The 22,406-nt window shown below is 41.8% G+C and overlaps 1 protein-coding gene across 1 annotated transcript in view; it reads right to left on the bottom strand.

The window, feature by feature from the left end:
* The window catches only part of NACC1 (nucleus accumbens associated 1), a 40,026-nt gene extending 23,956 nt beyond the window's left edge, over nt 1-16,070 (bottom strand). The window contains exon 1 of the mRNA XM_044453942.1: nt 15,962-16,070. The gene's annotated coding sequence lies outside the window, so the exon portion shown is untranslated. The remainder of the gene's footprint in view (nt 1-15,961) is intronic.
* Between the last annotated feature and the right edge of the window lie 6,336 nt (nt 16,071-22,406).

Raw genomic sequence — 22,406 nt, 5'->3', positions numbered from 1 at the left:
TCTCCTAGTAATACCTTATTTTTAGAGCACCAACTGATGTGGTTTCTGTGAGTGCTTGACAGTCCTAAACAAACCTGGGAGTTAATGGGACCACTTGGAGTGAATGAGTCTCAACAGTGCTGGTGCCCCATTTGCCCCATCCTGATCTGCTACTTCTATGGGTTTCTTGTTAATTGCCTGTCAAATCTGCAGTTTTTTAAAACTGGAAAATATATGCCTCTTTCTTGGCTGGTAATTAAAAGGGAAATATATGCAGATGTCATGGTTGGGAAGTAAACTGGGAAGAAATTTGTTTGATATTTCCTCTCCATTTACTTACCAGGGAAGTGTTAAAAATATGGAGGGCACTCACATACTTTTCCCTGCTTTACTTGGGATTTTCAAGTTACTACTTGGCCAATGTGTGCAAATGAGCCTAGATGCTATCTCAATTTGCCAATTTGTATCTATGTTAACAACTCTGCTTTGTTCTCTTTGACAGCTGAAATGTACAAGGGCAATGACTATGCAAGACTACATATGTCTGACAGCCGTAAGTGCCCACTTGCACACCTCTGAAAGACTGACAAAACAATATGAAGACATTTGTGCACATTTCTAGAGTTGAAAAAATGGTGGTGAACCAGTGACAGTCACTTCAGTACCAATGAAGGGGCCATGACTGGTAAGATTGCAAAGACTAGCAAGGGCTTTTGCTGTTCTTGCTGAACAATTAGCTAGCTGTTCCCTGCAACCCACAATGGAATCAATCTTCTGCACTCAAATGATACAACATCTTGTCATGAGATGAACAACCCCTAGAACAAGCCATGGGTTGCCAGGGTGGCTTGTTACCTCAAAAGAAACCATTCTGCAGGTAGTGGTATGAACTCAGATGACAGGTCAACAGCATCCATGATAAGTTGGCCATATCATGTGAATCCAGACATTAGCACATTCCACCTTGTGGATTTTGTTTTCCTTTGTAAAATTATGATTTAGCAGCATCCTGTTGTCTTTTTCAATGTAATTAATCTAGTACAGGATTATTTTCAAAAATGTAGAGAATTTGCAATGATTTGCAAATACAAAATAGCAAGTACAAGACTAGTATTGTTGAAAGGTCTTCTGATTAGTAGTAAAACTTGGTGTATGTACATACTTTGGAACTAAACAAAGTATACTAATTTTTATTGCGGCTGATCATCAGTTGTGTTACAACAAAATGAGTGAAAGCTCCGCCGTATGGCTGCTGAAAGTCTGGACAGCTTTAGACCTAAAGCTGTAAGGACAGCTTTAGACCTAAGGTGGGCTTCTGCTCTGATCAGGGAAGTCTTGTTCCCCACTGTCCCCTGTCCCCGAAAGGTCTTCCTTTTGTGTCATTTGCCTTAATCCATTCAACCCTTTTGTTTTTACCCTCATGTGCCTCTAGTAAACTGCCCATGTGTTTCCCTCCTCCTTCAAAAGGGCATCCTGGACAGACTTCGTCTTTGTAGTCCCCTTCTGCCTACATGCTGCAAGTATCTCTTGTATGTCTGGAAGAAAACTGCAAATGTTCTTTTTATTGTATACTCTCAGCATACTTCTGTGAACTGTTTCTTGATTGTTACAAGCTATGCCTATTATAACAACAAATGTAGATATATGAGTACCAAAGCAAGCTATTGCTAACTTCTTCGATTTTATATAACTTACATTTTAATGTCTTACCTTACATTTTAATGTAATTCAATGAAACCTTGTTTTTAAGCTATATGAATGATATGTTCAATTCATGTCATCTACCACTTTTGTACAGCATCAAACTGTGAAGGAAGATGGAGAGGCAAATACTGGAATGCTCAAATCCACAGGGAAGTGGTGGGGAAGATAAATCTCATGAATCTCTGCAGTTGCAAACACCTCTACAGAGCTCCTAGATAAGGAATACCAACCAACCTGAACACAACAACCCACAAAACACAATAAAGTACATAGTCCACTCCTCTATAAACCTACCACTCACAATTTAGTGATCTTGGGAAAGATTTGACATTGTGACATTTTTATACCACTCTCATAAATCCCAAGGGAGTGCCTGAGTGTCCAAAAGTATAGAACATGTGAGATAAACACATCATTCCCCTCCACTTTTATCCAACCATTAAGCCCCTCTTACTTGCCCTGCTGGCTTATATGCAGCATTTAAGAAGCTTAACAAACCGTATAACTTCTCAAGAAAAAGGCATACTGTAACCCATCACGACTTTCCAGACAGGATGTTTGGTGCTGTTTTAGAGTGGAGGAGTATGACTACAACACAGGTGCCCCATATTAGCAAAGGATCCAGAGCATAAGCAAAGAGTCCAAAGGGACCACCAATCCCAGTTGTTACCTGCTCCTCCCTCCAGCTAGAGCTGCTGATCTCTCAGAATCTGGAGAGGGCCCAAGAATGCAGCCACCCCTCCTCTAGAGCACCTCTGTTGCTGTTAGCTTTAAACAGCATATTTCATTGTTATGGAAATCTAAGCACTTCAACTGCATTCCAGTTCAGCTGCTGCTCTCCAAAATGGCCCTTGTCAGAGGCAAGATAAACAATTTGGATGACAATTAGGGCCAAGTTCAGCAGTTCAATGTGTGCATGTTGGGGGGGCACACAGGGTAGAATAGTGAGGACTGCATGTGTGCAGTGCTCTTATAATCTGCCTGTTCCCAGCTGACCACCCGAATTTGTCAGGAGGGTGCTACCTATGTAGGCTTTCTTAGCAATAAGTTCCATTGAACTCAATACTTTTGTGGAGACATTTAGGTAATTGTGCTGTAAATATTCTGCTATCTAATAATCATGCTGTAAATAGCTTGTTGTTGAGGCCTAATGGTCAAAACGTTGCTGAACTGAGCGCCAGTGTGGTGTAGTGGTTAGTAGTGCAGAACTGGGACTCAGCACATTCTGGCTATATTCCCCACTCAGCCATGGAGCTCACTGGGTGACTTTGGGCCAGTCACAGACTCTCAGCCCAACCTGCCACTCATGGTTGCTGTTGTGTGAATTGTGAGGAGGAGAGTTATGGAAGCCTCCTTGAGTTTCTTGGAAGGAAAAAAGACAGGATATAAATATAATAAAAAATAAAATCCAGGACCTAGAAACCATGCTTCCATCTCTGCCATGCTCGCCTGATCTCGGCCGAGGGCAGATAACCAAGCTGCTCTATAACTCAGGTCCTCAGCTGTGTATAAGTGAAGACAAGGGGCCTAATATGTGTGGAGATGCATCTTGAGTAAATAATATGAGAAGCACCTTAGAGAGCTATCAAATATTATTTGGACCATCTCTTTCAAAAAGATGCACAGAAACAAGCACAAGCCGCTCCCCTAGGGAGCTACAACTGTCACATCATTTGCTGCCTCTAGCAGAGATCCCTCAGAAATGGGAGCCCTCCTCCTCACCCTCAGAGAGCTGCCCTAGATCAAGGAGTTCCCTACTAAAGGCATGCTTAGGCTTTCTTTTCTCCATCACCTCTATTTATCTTAGAAAACCTGGAGACAAAGATATTAATAGAGACAGCATCACTCCTAACCGACATTCTGTGCTTTAGTTGAGAGTTCAATGGCATGAAAGAGCTCTCTCACTTATCTCTGAGAAGCTAGATCCACAGTGCATTGATTATTTCATGTATAAGCCTGCTACTGTTGTGCACGGGTTATCTCTTGCCTTCACCTCCAAAGTGATCTTATTCCACCCATCATATTGATCAGTATGCAACATCTTTATTGGGAGGTGGGAAGGGGGCAGAGGCTGGTTGTAAAGGCAGATTACTTCAAAAACTTGAATTTGAGCAACCCTCCCCAGCCTGGTGCCCTCCAGATATTTGGGACTATGGTTCTCATTTTTGCTGACCTTTGGCCAAGCTAGCTGGGACTGATGGGAACTCAAATCTAAGACATCTGGAGGACCTCAGGTTGGAGACGGTGGTTCTAGTTTCATTCCACCGAACATGAACTTCAGGTACTCAAGACTAGACATAATGTGGGAATTCCATGACCAGTATTTCTGACATCTTCTTCTTCTATAAAAAGCTTCCTCCTCCTTCCCCAGTGTGCCATTTTCGATTGAAAGTAACCCCTCCCAAAGCTGCTGCTTTCCCCAACCACAAAAGCAAGCAAACAGGCTTTACTAGCTATTTCCATGCCATGTTACGAGTCCAACCCTCACAGTTCCAGATGCCCTTTACCTTTGACACAGCATCCTTACACAGAGGCCCAAGGATCAATTCCCTCTCTAGAATTCCTCACACAACTTCCAGTGCATGGCACTCTCAGTGATCTCCTATCTTGGTGAGGTGGCTTGAGTGCTGAACTGGAGATCTAGTCTCCACTTGATGATGAAGCTCACTGGGTGACTTTGGGCCCATCATGGACTCTCAGTCTAGCCTGCCTCACACAGTTGTTTTTGTGAAGATAAAATGAAGCTATGTCATGCACCTTAGGTTCCTTCACAAGAGGGAAAAAAGCAAGATATAAATGCAATATGATAATGATAGTGTACTAACACTAATGCATCCATGTCTGTGTAGCTTCAACAGATAAAGAAAATCATATATTCTCAGACTGTTCACTGGGTCTACTTTGAGGCCTTTTACTTAAGATCCCTTGTGGACACTAGGCATGGTTGGACACATCATGGCAATAAGCCACAGTTGGCTGGTTGTTGGAAGAACAACCTACAGTGTATGTGACAAATATTCGAGCTCACCATGGGTCGTCACCCCAGCTCCTCCCTGCTTCTTCTGTGGAAGACTGTGTGGCTCTGTCTAGAGTCCATGTTGTGATTAGAAGCCATCTTGGTTTGCTACAGCTGTCCCCACTCCTTTTTTCTTTACAATTTCTCCATTATTCATGATTTCCACTTTGACAGCCACTCACAGCCCCTCTGATACACCCAAGCAGCATATTGGAATGCTTGTCACTGAATGCATCTATCTCTGTAAAGCAACTATGGGGAATACTGTCAATAAAGTGGGGGTATTGGAGTTTTGTCAGCTTGCTGTCAATCCTTTATGCTCAGTGAAAGTGGATGGGTGGTACTTTTCCATCTTCCTGAGCACCTAGAGTCTCGGGAATGGGCAGAAAGTTGGGGGTGCTGAGGCCTTTCAGGAGAGCACCAAAAACTTTGAGGACCCCTACACCAAAGGGAGGATAAATTCCTCCATCCCTCTTTTTGCAAGCAAAAATCACCTTCAGCTGTCAAGACAAAGCGAAGTGCAAAGCAAGCAAACAAACCCCTAATTGGAGCCTCTCTGGGTCAATATCTATAGCTGATACCTGCTGCATTATACAGCAGGTACCCCTAGGCATTAACCAGATGCGGCTCCTCATTTTCAGACTTAAATGCATGCACCAGTGTGCCACCACAATTGCATAGCTCTGGCTAAACATTTTTAATGCAAATTAACTATTTCCATGTATTTGGATGCAAAAAAGGAACAATGATGAACCACTGAGAGCCCCCACACCATGCACCATTTCATCACTTTGGAGGAGCTGCCAGTAGCTGTCAAAATGCAGATAATGAAAAGCAGCATTTGTGGGGCGGGGAAGCTGCAACAAGTCGAAAGAGCTCCCAATCACAAGGAGTAGGAGGAGTAAGCAATTTGCCCTTCATACAACTTGGGCACTGGTGGGGCAGCTGGCACTGACTGTGGCTCAACTGAATTTGGCAAGAATGGCAAGAGGTTTCTGCTGTTTTTGTAGACGGTGAGCAACACTGAACAAGCCAATATATAATGAGGACAATTGTCAGAGTTCAGGCAATTCACTATGGGTGAAACAAAGCCTACTGCAGAGCATGGGTTCTTAGGGTGGCTATTTAGAGAATGGGGTGGGGGAGGAAACAAGCCGCTCTGAGGAAAGCTGCCTGGGTTCAGATGACATAACAATCCACCATGGCCCATAGTTTTGCCATTTTATGTAAACCAAGTCACTGTGATGAATCATGCTATCTATAACACCAGGAAGACAGACAGACAATGTGTGACTGCATGTTTTCTAGCCATGGGGGTCAAAGTTCATAAGCTTGCTTTCTGCCATGCTTCCACCAGCAGATGTCAAGCAGGCCTAACTAAGAAGTCTTCCTAGAACAGACTGCTTCAGTATAAGAAAATCCTTTATATTCTCTCTCATTCTCTCTCTCTCTCTCTCTTTGTTCTAGTGTCACTCAGGAAGCCTCTGCTCTTTTATACCCTTCATGCTAGCCACCTGGCTCAGATATCCAATACCACCCCATTCTTCATAGAAGAAGGTGTAATAGAGCCAGTGGACCAGGGAGGATTTATGCATTCAAGCAAGAAGAAACAAGGAACAAAAGACCTGGGGCTGCCAGAGAAAATCCCTATGGATCACTGCCTGTATTTGTTCTTATTCCAATTTGATGAAGAGGCTACCATGCCTGGCAATGCTCAGATAGCAAAACAGTCTGCAAGAATGCCATCCTAAACCTTAGCAGGATGTTACTCTTAAAGATTAAGCATTTATGCAGAGTTAGGACTTAACCGAGTAAAATTTTGTCTAATGGATAATTTGACAAAGAGGTACAGTTACAAACGCTGAGAATTCAAGAATGGGGAGTTGCTTAAAAAGACCTCAAAGACCTCCATCTTGGGAAGAAAATATACCGAAAGCTCTTTGGAAGGCCAGAAATTTATCTGCATGGATTTGCACTGAGGGACTGTCATGTTCTCTCTTTTTTAACCACTTTAAACTTCCCTTCCTCAAGGAGCCCCTTATGCAAGTTGCTCAGGATGGCACCTGTGGTCACACCTCCTCACACATTATTTTCTCCTCAGAACGATCTTTTCACATAGTTTATGGTGAAAGGTAATGACTTGCCCAAGGTCATCCAGTGAGCTCTGTGGCACAGTGATGATCAGAATATGTGCCAACCCAATCTATTTCCAGTATTTTAGTCACTAAACTGGTTCTCACTTGCTTAGCACCCACCCAGCTGGTCATCTCTGAGAGGCCCACCATGCCAATGTTCAGCCAATCAATGGGATGGAGAAATGTAGGATGAATCCTAGTGATACTTCCTGTTGACAGAGCAAACAGCTGGGGCTAACAACAGTAGGAGACCAGCCCAAAAGAAGTTGGAGGGAGGACTGAAGGAATTTTTGTATGCATGTCTCTCCAAGACAAAGTTATAGTCATCCTAGTTGTGGATGACAAGAATGGTAGTCCAACACTTCTGCAGGGCACTATGGTGGAGAAGATTGTTTAGCAACCCAATGGGAAGAAACTGATAGACATGTAGAACAAACATGAAACTCCAAAATTAGCCATATGCATCATTTATCATCACCTTGGGGACCATGGTGTTTTGTTCATTTCAGATGGAGCTGCGTGTGGGGCAAGGTCTCTGAGGACTGCAGCTCCAGGTATAGCAACTGCTCAGAATTCCTCAGCCAGCCCATAACCACACAAGGATCGTAGATGCAATGGCTGTAATCTCCAGAACTTGTGCTCAATAAACAGGATAATTTCTGATGACACTAAATTCCTTACTCCTTTGAGTAAGGAGGAGTTGCGAAAGGTATTCAAGGGTTAGGTATTACATGGATTATAACTAGAAACTCAGTCTTACAGATAGATACGAACAGCTAACAGCCTGTGCTCCTGGGTAGCCTGAGTAGCAAGTCTGGCAAGTTATTTCCAGAAAGGACTTGCCCTAAATGGAGTAAATGTAAACTTTGAAAATGGAGCCACCATATTCAAAGACGGTATCACTCTAGTCTGGAAGCAAAAATGCCAAAACTGAAGCTGTTATACTTTGAGCACATGTTAAGAAGGCAAGACTCACTGGAAAAGACAATAATATTAAGGAAAGTGGAAAGAAGAGGAGGAAGACCAAATATGAGATGGGTTGACTCTATAAAATCACAGCCTTGAGTTTACAAGAGCTCAGAGGAACTGTGATGGACTGGGTATTTTGAAGGGCATTCATTCTTAGGGTTGCCATAAGCTGGAGACACAAGATGTCATGGACAAATATCAGGGTATGACTCCTTCCATTGCACCCTGCTTTTGAGCTTTGCAGAGGCATCTTGCTAGTTTCTGTTGAAGATGGAATGCAGGACTAGATGGTTATATAGTCTAATCCAGCCATTTAATTTGAAAGTAAGACTCACTGAACTCAGTGGAACCTGATTCAGGCTTAAACAGCACAAATTAATGGAAGAGGGCCTCTTTTCATGCCCAAAGTTAATTAGATTCTTGTTAGAAAAATGCTGTGTGGTTCTAAATTGACCAACAATTGTAGACTTTTTGAAATCTGGGCTGCTCTCTTTCCTTATGCAATCTGCCTTGCTGGTACAAACCAGAAAACCTTTTGCACTCTGACACTATGGTGACAGTCAACAGAGCCCAGAATCTCTACCCCCACCTTGTCACCATAGCCAGAGCTTAAAGTTGTAATTTAAAATCTGTTGTTTCCTTGTTACTGAGAACACACACACACAGAGTGCAAACTGACCATGAGAATAAAGTGGGCTGGTAGTAAATTTTGTAATCCGAGCACTCCAGACTTCAGTTTCATAGCAGTGACTCCACCCATAGCTGGGAAGGTAACTCAAGTTATTAATACATCCTCACTTTCTGTTTTAAGCTTCTTTCTATGTTTAACCCCACCTCTCTTTCAGCAACAAAATGAGGTTTCTCAAACTACAGAATGTTTATAGAGCTCTCCCACAACCCAAAAACGTCTTCTTGTTTTACAGACAAAAATATTTGCTACCTGAAAAATCATCAGGAATGGAATGAAGGGGGAAAATGTATTACATTCAGGTGAAATAACAGAACCAAACCAGTCAAACAAACACAGATACAAGGAAAATAATCAAACAGCAGACCCTAGTAACTAATATTTGGAGTATTTATACCCCACCTACTAACCAATGTTTATGAGGATGTTTCTAATACATTTAAGATAGGCAAGCATCATTTGAGAAAGACGAAGGAATATGAAGTCTCTCCCCTAAACTTTCAGATTGCTGCTTCAACTTTCCTTCTGAACTGCTGACCCATCGCAGATCTTAAAAGGAACAGCTGCTGTTAGCAGCATAATATTATTCCTTACCGAGGCCACCCTGAACACAGACTGGATAAATGCATGCCCCACTCATGACAAAGAGGTTATTCCTCAATGTTCTAAATGACTACGCCCTAGAACTGACCAGAAGGGAAGCAAACCAAGATGTAATCCTACATGGTGTTGTGCATGGCCTAGAATGAGATGGAAATGTTGTACCAATTGGAAACAATGCTATCAGATTTAATATATAAGATGAAAATTGCCAAAGGAGTCCAACATAGTAACATTTGATTTCAAAATAAGAAAATTATCTTAAAATGAAGACACTCATTAAAAAAAAGTTAAAAATGGGAGTCAAGTGGGTGAAATCCCTCCAAAATGCTTGGAGATTACTCAAAGGCATAGTAATAATAGAAGCTCACATAGAATGTATACCACAGGTTAGGAAAGGTAGCACAAAGTCCAACAGGTCACCAGCATGGTCAGGCAGGCATGTCAAGGAAACTACTAGAGAAAGTAAGGCTTTCTTTAGAAAATGGAAGTCTTGCCTGAGGAAAACAGAAGGGACCACAGGCTTGCACGAAGGAGAAGCAAGCAGACACAGAGATAGAAAAAAGCATTCCAAGAAGCATTAGCATCATCAAGGCCAACAGTAAATAATTATTTAAACATATCAGACAAAGGAAACCAGCTAGGGAGTAACTGAACCACTGGACAATTGGGTTAAAGGAGTACTAAAGGAGGATAACATGATTGCAGAGAAGCTGTATGAACTCTTTTTATCTACCTTCACAGCAGAGGATACAGGACAGACACCTGTTCCTGAACTGGCATTTTCAGGGAAAGAGACTGAGGAGCTAAGGCAGATAGTGTGTCAAAAGATGAAATTTTCAACTCTATTGACACATCACAAGTCACCAGCCCAATTGGAATTCAAGCTAGATTTCTCAAAAAACTAAAATATAAAACTGTTTACCATCTAACAAAAATGCATAACACATCACTAAGATCAGCCGCTATACCGGACAACTGGAGAATGGTCATTGTAGTATTAGTTTTCAGAAATGATCAGGAATGATCTGGGAAGTTACAAGCCAGTTAAATTAACATCTGTTCTACATAAACTGACTGAAAGTGTTATTTAGAAATAAAATCAGTAAGTGTATAGAATGACAAGCCTCACTAAGAATGAATCACCGGTTTTACCAACTTTTCAATTTCTTTCAGAATTTCAGCAAACATGTGGACAAGGGTCATCAGGGACCCAGTTTCCTTGGACTTCCAAAGGGCTTTTGACAAAGTCACTCACCAAAGACCCCCTGAGCAGATTTAGCATTCATGAAATAAGAGTAGAAGTCCTGTTATGGATCAGTAATTGGTTAAAGAACAAAAGCAGAGAGTAGGAATAAATGGTCAATTCTCCCAGAGAAAGGACTTCATTGAGATCCCTGTGGGATCCCACTGTGCTTTTCAACTTATTCACAAATGAGCTGGAATTAGGAGTGCGCAGTGAAGTGGCCAAGTTTGCTGATGACACCAAATTATTTAGGTTTGTTATAACAAAAAGGGATTAAGAGGTGCTCCAAAAGATCTCACCAAACTGGAAGAATAAGCATAAAAATAGGAAAAGTGGCTCAGTGTAAGCAAATGTACAGTGATGGCTGTTGGGCAAAAAAATCCTAAATTCAAGTATAAGTTTGCATGATTTGAGCTAGCGGTGACCAATCAAGAAAGAGATTTTGGGGTTCTGGATAACTCCTCAATGAACATGTTAACCCAGTGTACAGTTGCTGCAAAAACAGCAAACTGCATATTAAGAAAGTAATTGAAAACAAAACTGTCACAATTAGCCTGCCCTACGACCAATCTATGGTGCAACTGTTCTTAGAATATCGTATATAGTACTGTTCACTACACCTAAAGGATATTGTAGAGCTGGAAAAAAATGCAGGAAAGGACAACTAAAATGATCAACAGATTGGAGCAACTCTCCAATGAGGAAAGGTTACAACATCTAGGATTGTTTAGCTTTAAAATGGTGAGTTAAAAGAAGACATGACAAGGTTGCACAAAATTATGCATGGTGTACAGTAATTGGATAGATAAATATTTTCTTCTCTTATTTCATAATACTATACCCCAGGGTAATCCTTTGGAGCTGAATGCTGGGAGATTAAAGGACACATAACGTACTTTTTCAGTTAAACTATAGAGTGCTCTTCCACAAGATGTAGTCTGGAGGACTTTAAAAGGGGATTGGAGGAGAAGGTTATCAATCACTACCAGTCCTGACTGGCTACATACTACCTCCAATATCAAAGGAAGTACCCCTGCATACACTAATTGCTGGGGAACACAGGCAGGAGGGTGCTGTTGCAGCCATGTCCCAACTGAGGACTCCTGTGGATAGTTGACTGGCCACTATGAACAAACCATTGGACTAGATGGACCCTTGTCTGATCCAGCCCAGCTCTTGTGTTCTTATATACTGATGTCCCTTACAGTTTGGGGTCTTGGTGGTAGACACAGGAGGCACTGGACAAAGATGGTTTAAATGCCTTCAGATGTTCCAACACTACCAGCTAAGTTCATACAGCAGACAACTCTGCTCTGGAAAATATCCCACGTTCTATTGGCAAATTAAAAGAGACACTCCAAGGCCTGCTGTGTACAGGGAAGAGGAGCCCTCCTCAGTTATCAATACAGAAACATATACCACCAGGCTCCGAGTGGGCTAATTTTGTTTTTAAAAATGGTTACTATCAATCTGTCTTTTCTGCGTCAGCTAGATGAGTTTCACTACTTACCACAAAAGAAAGGGAAGCAGTCTGTCTCTCCTCTACCAGCCTATTCAATTCAGTTCATAGACTTGAGTGCACTTGTCTGATTGAAGGTTACCTATGATGACCAGGCAAGTGGATAAATAAAGGCTGTACTAGATATGCCTGTTTCATTGCATAGGTTACCTGGAAATGACAACTATCTCCCAAAATAAGGCCTCTGGTCTTTTTCTGAAGCCAGATTTTTAAAAATTCTTTAACAGCTGGGACTAAAATCTACCTCTGCTCTATCTCACACTAATTCCTTACTTTTCAAAACTGCATTCTGTTATTGCTACAGAATATCTGTATGCCACAGTAGAAGTTTAAGAGTCCAGGTCAGACCAAACATACACCTGACCATCTGGGAGAGTCTAAATCTGCTCAACTTAGTAGAATTTTCTATGCCTTCTTCTTGGACTGTAGCAATTACAGAACCAGAAGCACTTTCAGCCAAATGAAACACTACCCTGATCATCATATCATCTGTTGATATTTCTATCGCTCATAAGTTGCTCTGAACTTCTCTGTTGAACTTAATTACACAGAGATGGTTATTTTGTTTGCAGTTTTAAATAGTGTAATAGGGTAAACTCTACTATGTGGAAACAAATTGTTGCTATATGATAATTTAAATTAGCAAAGCCACTAGCTATAGTATGTGAAAGAGTCTATCATTTTTACACTGTATTCATTATTTGCATGCATGACTCATACATTCACCTTGGTTTTGCTTATCTGTTCCAATGAAAGGCTTTCTATACCTTTCCATCTCTACATCTTTTCCAGTTCGATAACTTTAAACTGAGATGGCCTTCATATCCAAAGTAAAAATGCATTAATTTGGTTTGGTATCATGTATTACTACATAATCCTATTCTCACACCCAAATTCTCTATGCCTGTGTTTGGCCTTAGGAGGACAGGACCTCAGGCTTAGATAAGGTTGCCACCAGATATCTTCTACAGCAAACATCACACATCTCCAAAGATTACAATGGATGACCATTAATGTCAAAGGCTGCAATCTTACAAATCAGAGAATTAAAGTAACTATCAAACCAACCCTTCACTGTTTTGATTATCTGAAACTTTTCCAGTGAACCTGAACACAGTGTTTTAAGTTTCAACTTATCTGTTCAGGGCATGAAGTTTTAAATTTAAGAAGTGATACAATAGTTCATGTACTTATCACAACCAAAAGTAACCATGAATAAATTAAATCATTACCTGCGAGAATTTTTCTATGCTTGGGATTTGTCCTCTGTACTCTGCCTTCTTCAAGGCATAGAAAAATAGGAGGCAGGACAGAGATTGCTGTTTTAAGGCTGCAATTCTGGATAGAACAGACTACGAAGATAAATAGCCTAGTGGAAGAAAGAAGCAGGGAGGGAAAGGGAACAGCATTTCTGCACCCTGTGATATAGCAGAGCAGTCTCTGTAGGTCTTAAAAGTTGCCAAAACTGTTTCTCAGGGTCTTCAGTTTTCAGGAATCTGGCAGCAGACTCCAGGGTCCTAGTTCTGAAATGAGTAGCTCCAAAAGGCATGAAAGGAGAACTCTAGAGGTATGGGGCCAGGTGCTTGGAAATGAGGAAGAGAATGGAACATTCTTTAAAATGTTCCCCCTAAATTTCATTTTTGTCATATTGTATCTTTTAAGAAAAAAAATCAAGTTTGACATGTTTTTCTGTGTTCCCTCTCCACCACACCTTGCAAAACCTTTCTATCTTCTGTGTTTAATCATATACTATTAAAAACAGACTATTACAATAATGCACATTTTCACATATGCCAATGACAAGGTTTCTTACATAAACTGGAGCTGATCCAGCGAACTGAAGCAGTTAACAAATTTCTACCACGCTGACGCAGAACACCTACCTCAGATTAACATGAACCAAAGGCAAAGGAACAAAAATAATGGTTTATGATTAAAAGATTTTATCCTAGCCCCTTGAATCAGTTGACAAGGTTTTGCACTCAAGCCTGAGCAGTATGGTATCACAGATCTTTATATGAAAGCATTATAGCACACTTCTATACATGTTTAATAGTTAGGAAGTCCAGGTGTACTCACAGGGGCTTACTCCCAGAAACGAGCCAAGGATTCAAATACCCTAGCCAGCTAAAAGTGAGCTTGATCTTTACACTCTAGGAGAAAGCTCTCTACAGATGCATTAGAACGTAAGGTAGAATTAACTTCTGAATCAACACACAGATGTCCTCTAGGTCAAGGATTCTATTATTCCCTTGCACAGAACTCATTATTAACAGAACATGGTTTGGACTACAGTCTCATGATAAAGCCTTGCTTTATATATTACTGCTAACTGTAATTCACTGCTGCAAGTATTGCTAAGGGGCCTCTTTGGGACAGAATTCTACCATCTGTCTATACATTACCTCCTTCCAACTAGTCAGACTTGTTTGGAAAGTGCTTTCTCAGTATAGCTTTACCTTATATAACACTCCTAACGGCAATGTACAGCAGATGCTAACTTCTGAAGACCCCCTAATGCCTTATACCTCTCATCTTCTTATATTTAAAATCAGTTTTGTTGCAACATTGCTGCACTATTTTTAACGAGCTTACATGCTTGTGAAAAAGAGTATTACAGTTCTTCTCTGCTATTAAATCATTATGTTCCAAGGCAATAATTGTATCATATGACAGAATAAGCTTGGCAGTTGAAAGGGCAAACAGGAATTCAGTAAGAAGGGGGGAAAAGAGACTTTGGCAAACAAACAACATACGGTGACCAACTCAGAAGCAAATTACTATGTTTACAATATTTGTTTACCATGAGCTTGCTCCACCACTTCCACAAAAGTGTCTTTAGGAGCTCAAAACAAGGTCCACATTAAGCCCATGTTATTACATTTCACTCCACACTCCATGTCTATAAGGCATTAACCTAGACACAATAACCATAATCCCACCCCGTCCAAGGCAAAACTTTAATTTCACCCCAGGCAAATCAGAGGTTGTAAACCAAGGCTGCAACTTTACTGAGATCAATCCAATCTCAGTGAACTTTCATTTCCAAGTGCCCACCAAACATTCCGCCCTGATCTTTCTTCAGCTCAGCAGCAGTCTTAACTTTCTCTTCTTGCCCCACCAAAAAACCCACAGGTGAAACTTGGCTAACTTTCGTTTCACTTTGGCTTGTCTGTCAAGACCTTTGTCTGACACGGATTTGAACACCGTAAGCTCACACTGGTGGAAAATGAGGCATTCCTCACTTTGGAAGTGGAGAAGACGAAGAGTCGCCCCCTCCCCTATTATTTTCGCACCCCTCCCCCCCCCAGGCATCCTCCAGCTAAGCCCCCGAATTCCGGGTTTCCAAGCCAACCAGCCGGCCGGGCCTTCTCCTCCAAATGCCAAGCGGCTCCAACTCAAACTTTTCCTTGAGGCTGCTCGCCGCTGCGCCCTTCCCCTTGGCGACCGAGTGCGAGGAAGCGAGGCGAGGAGGAGGACAAAGCCCCTGTAGGCAACGTCGGGGAATTTCGGACAGGCCTGCTAAGAGTTGAAGCCCGCACCCTCCCGGCCGTCTAGCGAGGACAGACAGACCCACACCGCGGCTGCGGGGCAAATACGGAGTTTCACCACGTTGCAGGCTCGAAGTGAGGGCGGAGGGCATTATTTCCCCATCCTTTATAAGAAGGGGGTGTCGTAGATGGCAAAAAGGCCTAGCCAGGGGGACGGAGATGCGCACCCCGTCCTGACTTCCGCACCCCCAACACAGGAGCCCTCTAACAGGATTCAATTTGGGGTGCAACTGAGTACAAGAGAAGGGGTGCTTAGGGATCTATGGAGGGGGGGGGAGAACAGAGAAGCGGGAGAGCAGCCAAAGGTGGCCTTCCCAGCTAGGAAAATGGGCGCAGGCAGCAGCCGCTGCGTTAAGGATGCTGCTCCCCGCTCCCACTCTGAAGGATCAGGCAGGCTTGGGGCTTGCTTAATGGGGGAGAGGAAAGTTTACACATCCAGGGTAATGGGGGAGGGGTACAGGCATTTGGAGGAGGGTGGCGGAGGGGTGCCGGCACCACAGTACGGGGACGCAGAGGGACCAGCTCTTTGGAAAGCGGGGGGACATCACTCTCACCTGTGCAAAGAGAAGGGGGGAGGGAAGGTCTCGCTCAATGGAGGGGCTCTGCTCCCCTAGCCCTCCAAGCAGCACTAGCAGCAGCCATTCATTGTCAGCCTAGGCAGGCTCAGCAGAGAGCCGAGCTGCTGGATGCAGCCGCCTGCGAGCCACTGTAAGGCAAGGCACAGCCAAGCCAAGCCAAGCCAGGCCTCCATCTCTGTGCTCCCACAGGCCTGGCTAGCGGAGCTCCGAGCCAGCTGCAGCCTCCTCCTCACCCCCGCCCAGTGCGCTCCTCTACCCTTTCCGTGGAACTGGGAAATGTTCGCTTCTGAACTTGCCAGGCAGCCAGCCTGACTTTGTTCTCAGAGTTGGAACTAAGTTTCCATCTTGGGGCGGAGGAGGAGGAAGAAAAGCTCTGTGTAGAGCCCGAGGAAATAAGTCTCGCAATGTGAGGACCGCAGTAAAACAGCCCCCGAATTTGGGATCATCTCCCCCCGAGGCCTGCCTGGTGCCAACCTTACTCTCCTTCTGTCGGCGGGTTCATCCTCCCCCCGCTTTGCCGAGGCATTTACCACCCCAAATAGTACATATAGGTGGGCTGGGTATAGCCAGCAGGGCATTAATATGGACTGGTTTTAATTATTGTTAAATTGTGGTTTTGATTCTTCAATGTGATTTTATGATGCTTTGTTTTATTTTTGTATCGTATTATATTGCATTTATAAATAGTTCACTGCGCAGAAAGTTTCAGCTGTTGGGTGGTATAGGGAAAAAGGAGGGTGTCTGGATCACAGACCTAAACCTCTTTAAAAAGTTTGGATCCTCCTTCATGTGGCAAATCGAACAGGAGCTTCTACTACACAATTTGCTCAGAATGAGTACTCAACTGAGATTGGTGAGTAGTGTGAGTTGCACGGAAGTCGCCCATAAATCTCAGGCCAAGTAACTCATTGATCATCCTGATTGAAACCAAGGCCAGCTTAGAAATATGTCAAGCCATCAAAGTCAACTAGCCTTTGACAAAGTTTGAGCAATAGACTTAGGAAGAGGAACAAAATGGTCTGTGAGATAGCAACATCAAAGCTCTCCACTGGAGTTTACCAGCCTGAAATTCAGGGCCTACAAGCAGTCAATTAGTCAAGTTCATACAGGCAAGCTAACATCCCAACCCAGGATTTATTTACTTAGAAGGAAGACCTATTAATTTCAGTAGAGCTGCTTCTAATTATTAAGATTGAAAAAATTGTTAGACAATGATTGCTAAACTGAGACAAGAAATAGACCAATTGATGGACAACAATGCAATCTTACTTATTCAAGTTAGAATCCTATGCAAGTTTAGACAGAAAAAGGCATGCAGAGAATTGTAGGGTTTTCCCTCCTCTCTAAACCCACATAGGATTACATCTGTAATTTTTCTTTCTCTCAATTTAATCGGGAAGGCTAGAAAATTCCATTTAAGTTAAAAAGAAGCAAATTTTCCATGAGTTTAGGGATAGCTTGGTATATAGTCTTGGTCCTTGTGCAATTAGAAATTTGTGTATTGTCTGACTTACTTTGTATACTAAAGGCCTATAGTCAGATTTTGGGCAGAGGGCTCACTGTATCCTTCAAGCACAGTCTGTTCCAGCCAGTGTAAGTTTGCCATTAAACTTTCCAACTCATGACAAAATGTTACCTGGCCTGATTTTGTGGTTTTAAGAGCAAGTTGCTGTGAAGCACCTTCAAAATAATGTGGGCATTGTCTTTTGCTAATAATTATAGATTTCACTTTTATAAGCATTATGATCAGTGATAGACAGAGAAACACAGTTAAAAAGTTGGCAACCAGGCAGTAGTGTGGTGGCCTAGGTGCAAAACCCACCTTGGCAATAATAATCATTGGGTTTCTTTGGGCAAGACGATATTTCTGGAGAACCTGTTTCCTAAAATTGCTGTGGCACTGAGACAGTGTTTGGAACTCTTTGGAGGAAGGATAGTAATTATATAATGAGTAAAAAGTTGATGCAACACAGCAGGTGACCAAGGAAGATAGAGATCCTATCTTTATAGAAGAGGGAATCTGGGGAAATACAGTTTTTGTTACCTTTGATTGACTAATTGCATCTGTCATCATTGTTCCACTTCTACAAAGTTAAAGGAGCTCTGTCTTTCCTTGCAACTGTTTATCTGAGCAAGACAAAAGACTTCTAAACACAAATAGTTGAATGCATTTAACAATTTATTGCACACATGTAATAAAATTTCTTCATTACATCCTGTGTGGAGTACATTGGGCTACAAGTGTCTTTCAGAGTGTTCCATCTGCAGCAACAGTTTCTTTATCCTTCCATTCAAGGTTGATAATACTATTAATACAATTTAGCATTAATAAAATTAAATAACTTGCATAGTGAGGATTGTGAAGTCCAAATTGTTTCTCCAAATTATCAAATCAATATTTTGTGATCCAGTATTTAGCCTCTACCAATGGCCAAATATAAACCTGGTTGAAAAACAGCTCCCACCAAGGTAAGACTGGCAGATCAACACCTAGAGGTTATGATGATGAGTCCAAAGTTACACTCTTCATTGCTTGGGACCATTGCATATCTGTCCTGTCTGTGCATGGGAAGAACTGCATCTACTTGATTGCTGCATCATACTAGCAAAAGCCCTGCCTACTCAATTTTTCAATGTCAGACTGTTAAAGGAGCACAGTCAGAAAAACAAGATGGTAGCTGTAGTTGCTAAGAAAAAGGCACATGTACTTTTAATGCTTGGACAGAAGAAATTATTTCAATAAATGCTGTTCTTTGCATCCTTGCATGATAAGGCATGTCTTTTCCAACTCCTTTGTTACAGCTATGAAGGCTGAAATCCTATGTGTCCTATATTTAGGAGTAAGTTCTGCTTGTGACACAGGCTTGCACCACTTATGAACCCCCATATGTTTTATCCTACAATTCCACCATCCCTTCAGTATCAGCAGTACTGGCTAAGGGTAATAGGAGCTGTGAACCAAAAGCACAGCAGTTAATGTGACAGTGCCTCCTTTGCATCTTGATGTTCTCCCTTGTTGATATGTGTCATCTTAAAAAAAGCTTTCTGTCTTGCTAAAAAGTTGCCAAGGTTAAATTTAACATTTCAAATCGCGCATTACAGGGACAGTTTCTTGTTTTCCTTGGAACTATCTACTTAATAATTTTCTTCAGCTTAAAGTTTCAGCCATCAAATGACAGAGATATGCAGAGCACAAGCATAAGTTCTTCATACCCGATACAACATTGTAGCATTTACCCTCCTGTTATAAAAATGAACAAGAAGACCTCCTTCATTTAGATAAAATGGATGTTGATTGGAATATACATGCCTCCTCCCCATGTTTAACACATGATGTGGGGGGAGTACGTCTACAGCAAGGCAGGGTTACAGCATTACTTTTACTGTCATGCTGCTGACCTAGTTCTGCTCCGATTCAGCACATGGGGTACAGAAATCTGAGATGGAGCAGCTATTCATATAAAGAGTTTCTCCCTTAAACATCAGTGCCAGTTTGCAGTGATGCAGCAAGGGAAAGCCAGGCTGGCCCAGCCATTCAAAACTCTTAGCTCTACATGTGGGCTCCTTTCACGTGTGGAGCATGTGAAGGGGACCTATATTATATGCTGGTGAGCTGACAAATGCATTTAAAACACCATTCCTAGTCTGGAGACCTAGTGCCAGTTCTTATCTACATCCCTGAGACCGGAGGTCTAATGTTGCCTTCCCCAGCCTGATATCTTCCAAATGTTGGAGTACAACTTCCAGCAGTCCTAGCTGTTGGCCACACCGACTGGGACTGATGGGAATTCGCTCACAACATCTGGAGGGCTCCAAGTGGGAGAAGGCAAGTCCAACTCATTTCCTTGCCAGTTCTCTGGAGCCTGTAAATCATAGCAGCGTCACTGAATCCCACTCCCCCTGACTTGTATGGCCACTCTCTTTAGTGCCTTCTGCTGTATCTTACTAATTCCTGCCCGTGCACAGGAAATACCAGCAGGTAGAAAGAAGCTTTGGGGCCTTTAGCTTTCCAGAGAATGACCTGGATAAGCAGCTTACTGTCCTGAAGCTTGCTTACTCTATGCTAAGATAATTTCTCTTCTTTTAGTATGAAATGGTAAAAAAGTAACAAAGAAGAAAAATAGTATATACACACATATGCATAGATTTGTATACATCCATATCAGTGTCTGCAGTGAGTTCATGTGAAATGCATGTATATGAAAATACAACTTTCTAGCAATTTTACATAAGCTTCAATGAAAGCAGACCAAATAGCCAAATAGTGTCCATTAAGGTGTATTATGTACCACCTGTTCAAATATTGAAAGTGCTATACACTCCTCAGTCCACTGCATTATCAGAGGTGAGTATTTATCCTTCCAGTGTTGTGATAGCAGTCTTTTAGCTGTCAAATGGCCACAAATAATTTATTTTATGTTGACCATTAATTTCCAAGAAGCTGGTACATAATTTAAAAGAGCAGCACACCAACAAATATTAAAGACTGATCCCAAAATAAGGAGTCATTGCTAAAACATATATTTAAAAGAAGTATTAGCTGTGTTGCATTGCCAGCAGTTTCTTATTAAGAGACATTAGAGAAAAAAATTTTTTTTGCTGAATGAGACATAGCCTAAGATCCATAGAAGCAACAGGTAGATGTTGAAGCAGCAATCCAGATTAGGCAACATGAAATAATCCATTTAATTCCTGCTTAGAACTATGCATGCTGTATTTATTCACCAATAACAAGAATTTAAGGATAGTGCATGGAGAATCAAAATGTTTTTCTGCAGGTAAAAGCATCAGATAAGGGTGTATTTTATCTCCCTGTCTGTTCAGTTTGTATGCAAAACATATAAGGAAAGCTGTATTAGGATGGGAGGAAAAAGGAGTGAAAACTGGAGGAAGATAATTTAAGATATGCAGATTACTGGCTGAAAGCAGCAGTGAAGTGAAATGACACCTGATGAAAATGAAAGAAGAAAGTGCCAAAGCAACTGAACAGTAAGAAAATAAAACAAGACTACAAAAGAATTACACAACTTTCATGTCAACACTGAAGATACTGAAATCATGAAAATGTATTGAGCATACATTTGCTCAATTTAAACTGAGTCTGGGGTCAAGAAATTAGAAGATGACTGAGGCTTGGGAAGGGCAGCAAAGAAGGAGCTAGAAAATAACTACTGTAAGGACATTTTGCTGAAGACCAAGGCCTCAGTCATTCACACTATTGTGTTCCTAATCATTATGTGTAGGTGTGGAAGCTGGACAGTGAAGAAAGGTGACAGGAAGAAAATTGGTGCATCCGAAATATGATCCAGTAGGCAATCTTCGTGAATACCCTGGACTCACAGAAAGACACATGAGTCCTAGATCAAATCAGTTCAGAACCTGTACTGGAAGCAAGATGCTAAAACAGAAGTTATACTTCAGGAACAGCATGAGAAGGCAGGACTCACTGCTAAAGACAATAATTCTAGGGAAAGTTAAAACCAGGAGAAGATAATGACAACTAAATATGGGATGGGATTCCATAAAGGGAGTCTTAGCCTTGAGTTTATGAGAGCTGGGCAGAGCTGTCACACATAGGACATTTTAGAGGGAATTCATTCATAGGGTCACTGTAAGATACACAAGACTTCACAGCATTTCAGTAAACACGTATTTATAAACATGGATTGTGGGACCACCTTCAGAAAGTGCTTCCAATAAAGACAGACTCTGGTGGTGTTAAAGTGACAGGGGCACACCTAGGTACTAATCTTGGCAGCTAAGCAGGGTTGGGCCTGGTTAAAATCTGGATGGGTGACTTAATGTTGTGAACTGCCTAGAGAGCTTGGCTATGGGCAGTATAGAGATGTAATGAATAACAACAAGAGCAACAGCAACAAATACCCCAGTTTCAAGGGTTGCATTCAGCTATAGCTAGCCATTTGTATTCAACATGTTGCATTCAAAGAAACAAGAACTCATCATCATCCACCAGTTGGTGAAAAATCAAAGTAATCTTTTCTGTCCATGCCTACAACAAAAAATAATTTTGTACCAAATGTTGTGTCCCAAAAAATCAGCATAAGAAGTTTGATGAAAGAGTACCTTTTGTGGCATTACACACGACATATCTCCAACAGTAGAACCTTTGGAAATAATTGTATCCAATTTTATATTCCTAGAACCTAATAGCAAAACAAACAGGAAAATATATCCTAACACAGCAACCAAGTGCAGTAAAGAAATTGGCAGGAACAAACTGTTATGCCAGGTAATCCTGGGGAGAGGTAATTTTCAGGTTTCCCAGAACAAGGGGTCACCCTACTTGTGGGGTTGTTTTGCCTAATCTCATTAAGGGGCAAATGTCTGACTTCTCTTCCACAAGAATTCCAGCACTCATTCTTCTCTCATGCTTGCTAGCCCAGGATACTATGAGTAGCTC

This window comes from Varanus komodoensis, unplaced genomic scaffold (genome assembly GCF_004798865.1).
Source record: "Varanus komodoensis strain SLA01 unplaced genomic scaffold, ASM479886v1 scaffold7_1, whole genome shotgun sequence".
Classification (NCBI taxonomy): domain Eukaryota; kingdom Metazoa; phylum Chordata; class Lepidosauria; order Squamata; family Varanidae; genus Varanus; species Varanus komodoensis.
The sequence above is the reverse complement of the archived record's forward strand: the minus strand, read 5'-3'. Positions and strand labels throughout refer to the sequence as shown.